Source organism: Scardinius erythrophthalmus, assembly GCF_964197995.2.
Source record: "Scardinius erythrophthalmus genome assembly, chromosome: 9".
NCBI classification, from domain to species: domain Eukaryota; kingdom Metazoa; phylum Chordata; class Actinopteri; order Cypriniformes; family Leuciscidae; genus Scardinius; species Scardinius erythrophthalmus.
Genome location: NC_138229.1, coordinates 32,021,640 through 32,027,639, shown reverse-complemented (window position 1 = coordinate 32,027,639; position 6,000 = coordinate 32,021,640).

The window sequence follows — 6,000 nt, the reverse complement described above, 5'->3', positions numbered from 1 at the left end:
CCATGAATAAAGACAAAATTCGCCCGGCAGACATAACATTCGCTGATTCTATGGAAGAAAAAGGAAAAACAAAAGCAAAACAAAGAACAACATATTGGCTTCTGGCGCGAGGGGGTGAGCGATAATGCTCCTCTTGCAGAATCTTATCGTTCTATTATCTTTAAAACGCTGGGTTATCATAATTGCTTACTTAATAATTCTATAAAACCTCCTTGAGCTCAACCTTTGACTGGGTAGTAAACTGGTGGAAGTACTTGATTTCTAGATTGGAGACGATAGTTGTTTGTTCACCGAACAGCATGTCATTCATCAAAACTTCCTCTCAACTCTCCTCCGTTTTTTGGCTCCCTGCACATACTGTAATCACGTAGACGATACTTTAGTCAGTGATAAGCTTTGATAGTAGTGACTCAATAAGATATATTTAGCGTCCATCACATGCTCTGTGCACTAGCGAATGCTTTAACACTCTTGTGGCATCTCGCAGACTTGGGTATTTATGGATTTGGGGTTAGTTGGGATGGTCTTTCCATAATGATTTGATTTTAAAGGGATTTTTACAATGGTCGAGAAGTGCAAAACAAACCACAATTATAAAACTAAATAACGAATCAAAAACAAAACAACAAATTAAACGCAATGTCAAGCCTAAAAAACAAATGAACAATTCAGAAAACACACGAAATATAAACACAACAACAACAAGTCAGACAAAACGGAAAAGGTGTATTTTGTGAATGGAATACTTAGCGTTGATTGGACGAGACATCTGTCAATCAAGATATGCAGAAAGCAGGCTGCAAGAAAGTCGATTCTCATGTGCACGTGTAAGTATTAGAGATGTATCGTCTACGATAATAATTGTTGTTTTAACGATGTACAAGCTGACGTTATTGAGTTTGACGCACTTTGAAAAAAAAAAAAAAACTCGCCTTGAGACGCTCTCACTTCATGATGTTAGCCTATTAGAATGCAGTTATAATGCTAATGCTTATTATTTATCTTATATGGTATGCACACAAGCAAGAGGGCTTTTTCCCCCTGAATATCAGCTCGAGTGATATTGATTTTATACAGTTCAATTAACAAGAAGTTAATATTGTTAATTACATTTTCGACGTCCTGCTGCCGCAGACTGCTGTACTTTCTGCATGTCTTGATTGACAGATGTCTCGTCCAATCAGCGGTAAGTATTCCGTTCGCAAAATATACCACCTTTTCCGTTTTGTCTGACGTGTCGATGTGTTTTCTGACTTATTTCGTTTTTAGAGTTGCCATTGTGTTTATAATGTGTTATTTTGTTTTCCTAATTGTGATTTGTTTTGCCCTTTTCAGTCACCGTAGATTGAATTCACAAAGATATCATCTTTTCCCTATTTTATTTTATTTAGTGAAAAATTGAGTAAAGGTGAAATGTCAATTGAGTTTTACAGGGATGACATCAAAACCCAGAGGTCTAATTCGCTACTGGTTCTCTCGAGATTTTCCTATCGAGTTTTATAATTGGGGTTTTCAATGTATGAGCAAGGGCAAGTTTACACGACAATGATGTAGGCTACTATAAATGGAAAAGTTTTCCTTGTTTTTCATGTAGAGACGACAATGTTGTCAAAATGATCCTCGTTCACACGGACTAAAACACTGTATTATTCATGCCAGGCCAGTAGGTGGCGATGGCACTTTGTAAAGAAACACTATAGACTGAACACGTAATACGCATGCGCATGAATTCACTGTTTTCACAAATTCACATTTTTGTAGTTTACCCAGAGACGATAGCGTATCGTTTTCCAAACTTGCATTTTGAAACGCCGTTTTCAAAAGTTTGCGTTTTCAGGCCCCCAAAAACGCCGTTGACGTGCAAATGAAAACGCATAAAAATTTTCCATTTTTTGTTGAAAACACTAGATAAGAACATTTGTGAACGTGTGTAATTTACGTTGTCGAACAAAACGTTCAAATATCATCAAATTATGTTTTTCACAGACCTTATTTTTTAAGAGGAAAATCTCGAGGGAACCAGAGGCGGATTATCTCCCAGGTTTTTACGTCATCCCTGCACTACTTTATTACAGCATATTCATAGCAGGATTACAAAACATAGCAAAATTCTACAATCTAAAATGTGGTGAGAGCATGAACAGTGCTGAGCGCTGGAATATTTGTGCACCATCTATTGATTTGGGGTTCAACCCCGGGCTGTAAAGAGAGATAACGCAGTTAGCCATTAACTTCTGTCAGGGGTCACTCTGCAAGTTTCACATAGGTCCACAAAAAAGAAGAGGAAAAAAAATGGATGGACTCTGGAATATTGATTTCTACTCTACCCATTCTCTCACCCTCAGAGAGAAGAAAATAAGAAAAGCTGGCTTTAAGTTGTACTTCTGCTGCGAGAGATAATGCCCCTGCATTCCGGTCGACTCCCTTCAAGGTTGCTGGCGTTTGGCGCGCAACACCTGACAGATGCAGTCTTGTTTTTGTTCTCGTCTAAAGGCTCTTTGTTTTCTTTTTGAACCCTCTTTTGTGTAAAGAGACCTTGTACAGAGTATCTTCGAAAAGTTTAACAACTTAATGTTTCAAGTGGGAGAATATTATGTAGAGCTGAGGTCAACGCATTTAGCCTGTCACTTCAGTCATTAAATGAAAGTAACTAATACTTCATTTTTATTCATTATATCACCATAGTTGGAATTATAAGCTATGACTACTTATAAATAATAAGTATTTTTTATTTCAATAATACATAGTTACTTATTATTAGTGAACAATTAAATATGCTAAAAGACAATTAATATTCTGTAATATCAATCCAGCTGCACTGACATTATTGGATGAAAACTAATTTTTTACTGAATTAGGCTGAATTATGTTTCTAATACAACGACTAACAGAGTGATGGCAAAGTTGACATCTTTCTTGAACAATATTTTTAATCTTTTGGAAAGTTATAAAGCATTATTTGCTTTTATTTTGCTGTCGGAGCAAATGGGAGAGTGGAAATTATATCAGTTGTATTTTCCATTCCCCATTATAGAAGTTTACCAAACTATGTGGACTTCTGCTTCTGAGAACCCTGGAAATGTGAAAAGGGTCCATTGATGAACATCTGAACTGAACCAACACTAAACTGACTTGAGTTATGATAATCACACTATTGTCTTCTGTAGAGCTGCTTTACGGCTGAAATTGAATTTGATTCCTAATTGATTAATTTTGCAACATGAACACTGTTGTTGAAGCTGCTTTTACACAATCTGAGTTGTATAAAGCGCCACATAAATAAATGCGACTTGACTTCACTTAAATGAAATATCTGGAATTACACAGTTATTCATTTCACATAATTTGCATGCAATTTTAAAATCAAGATATTGGGTTCTCTTGCTGTCAGTTATCATTTCATTCTTTCTTAAGAAGAGTGTAGTGGTAAATGTAGTTCATTGGTGATTCATGAGAAGGTTAGGAAACTCTGTGCTAACGTCAAGGTTATTGCCCTGCCTGGGAATGAAACACCTGGTCTCCGAGTTTCTGGTTACACTGTTGCCTGCTGGTAAAACTGGAACATGGGTGAGAATCCAGCTGTCATCTACCACTGTTGCTCAGTCCTTTCTGTTACTTTAAAAAATCTGGCCTTCGGAAACACACAATTTATTCCATACAAGGAAAAAAAAAACATATTTAGATCGATTTAGCCTTGCGTTGCTTTCTAGTTTGTGTTAACGCTGTGGCGTGTCAGTGTTGAACAATGATTATTTGTGTTTGACAGCAGATATATGTAAATTGAATGAACTGTTGAAACTGTAACCGTAATTCCTGACCTTACTGTGTTTGAGCTCATGATAGCTGATAAGGAAATGAAGCTACTGCATTGGCTGTGTGTGTGTGTGTGTGTGTACCTCTGAAGACAATGAAACTGCTGCTCAGATAATGCGATTATGTGACCTAATAGGGACCTAATGTGACATAAAGACAGTCCCTTCTGAAGGTCGAGGAAAGCCGCATCTCAGATTAGACAATGAAACTTTCCGCGCTGTGAATCTATAAGACTACATTTAATTTCTTAAGCATTTAACTTTTCATCAACAAAATGGACTGTATTTCTTGACTTAGCTTTTTATTTATTGTTATTATTTAAATATGAGCTAATTAATTATATATGTATCACAAAAGAAACATATAATCCAAATCTCATGAACACTTTTATGCCATTTTTATCAAAGTGTATTTGAGCACATTCTTGTGCGTCATGCTTTAACTGAACCGACTCTGTATTTGATACACGTCCAAGTGAGCGCAGCATTGTGATTCTGTGTTACAGTTTATGTATTGTGTACTTTACTTTATAGGCTTTTGTCATAGTTTTCCAGACACAATATACGATTTAATCAGAGCTTAATGTTTAATCTGTAGCAATTTTGCTGTTGGCTTGAATATTATCTCTCCCCTTTATGCAATTCACAAAATTGTTGCGTTGTTCTGCCAATGTCAATTTACACATATTCAGTTTTTTAAGATGAACTTTGGAACGGTGTAAGTTTAAAGAGATTTAAAGCCGCCTAAGTTATCAATAATCATTTATGGCTGAAGACAGTTACTCCATCAGATTTATTTTCCCCCATGATGCACTCCTGCAGTTTAAGGGTTCTGTCCATATGCTGTTCTGAGATCCACTACATTCAGACGACACTTCTGGACTGATGCCATTATATTCAGACTCGTTATTTTACAGATTTACAGAATCCAACTTTTTTGGGGGGATAGTTCACCCTCACCCTCACCCTCATGTCGCTCCAAAACGGTTTGCCTTTCTTTGTTAAAATAAAAAGGTATTTGGAAGAATTTTCCAAATGTGTTCGTTCATTCAATGAAAAGTCAGTTAGGTTCAATATTGTTTTGGACCCCAAGGAATTTCGTTGTATGGACGAAACAGAAGAACCACACATTGAAAAAATGTTGAATAATTGAAAAAAAAAAAATCTAGTTATGTGAACTTGACACTTCCACATAACTTAATTTTTTCAATTAATCATGGTTTATTTACTTAATAAATTTAAGGTTTCCTCACTTTTTAAAGTTAAGTCAGCTGATCAGTTTTTGGCGAACTATCCCTTTAAAAACTGTAACGAATTAAAATGATACATGCACTGACGCATCTTAAAATATGTCAGTGCTGTTGTTTTGTCTCAAGATGCACACCAGTAATGTTTTTCTAAGCCATGTTTATAAAAGCTACTTAAATGTCCTAATTGAACTAAGACCAAGTCTTGGCTTAGTCTAAGCACTGTCTGTGAAACCAGGCCAAAATTGGTTATGTGAACGTTAGAGAAAACATTACGGGAACATGATGTTTGAATGTTCTCTGAACATTCTGAAACAAGTTGTAACATTTAAAAAACATTAGACTAGCCAAAATGTTTCAGAGGACTGTTCCGTGAACAAAACTAACTTTTTTATGAAAGACCACGAAAGTTCTGTTAATGTTACCGAAAGAAAATGTGTTCGTAACTTTGAGAGAACCTTGCCAGAATGCTATCCAAAGCTTGTTAACTGAGATCGTCCACCAATTAGCAACCCCGCAGAGGAATGTTTAAAGTGCTCCTCTGTTGAATTGAGAACGTTGATAAGGACAGTGAAGTGGCTCGTCAGGTAGAGATGACCTGGTCAGCGGTGTGTGTGTGTGTGTGTGTGTGTCACAACAGGAGACGGAGCCTTTGGGTCATCAGGAGGTTATCCTGACCCATGTTTGAGCCCCGCTGCCAGTGTTTATCAAAGCACCGAGGCAGGAGTCACACAGACAGGCAGGCAGGGGGGCACGAGGCTGTTGGTAGGGGGGTGAAAGAGCTTACTGAAGGTGTCTGTCAAGGATGGCGCTCCTCACCCTCTGCCTGGAGCCACAAGGCCATTATGGGGGAGCGGGGGGAGATAGATAGTCCTTAATCATGTTCCTCTGACCCTGGCGAGGGAGGGAGGCGTGAGTTTTGAGCAAACGAATGAGTTTTA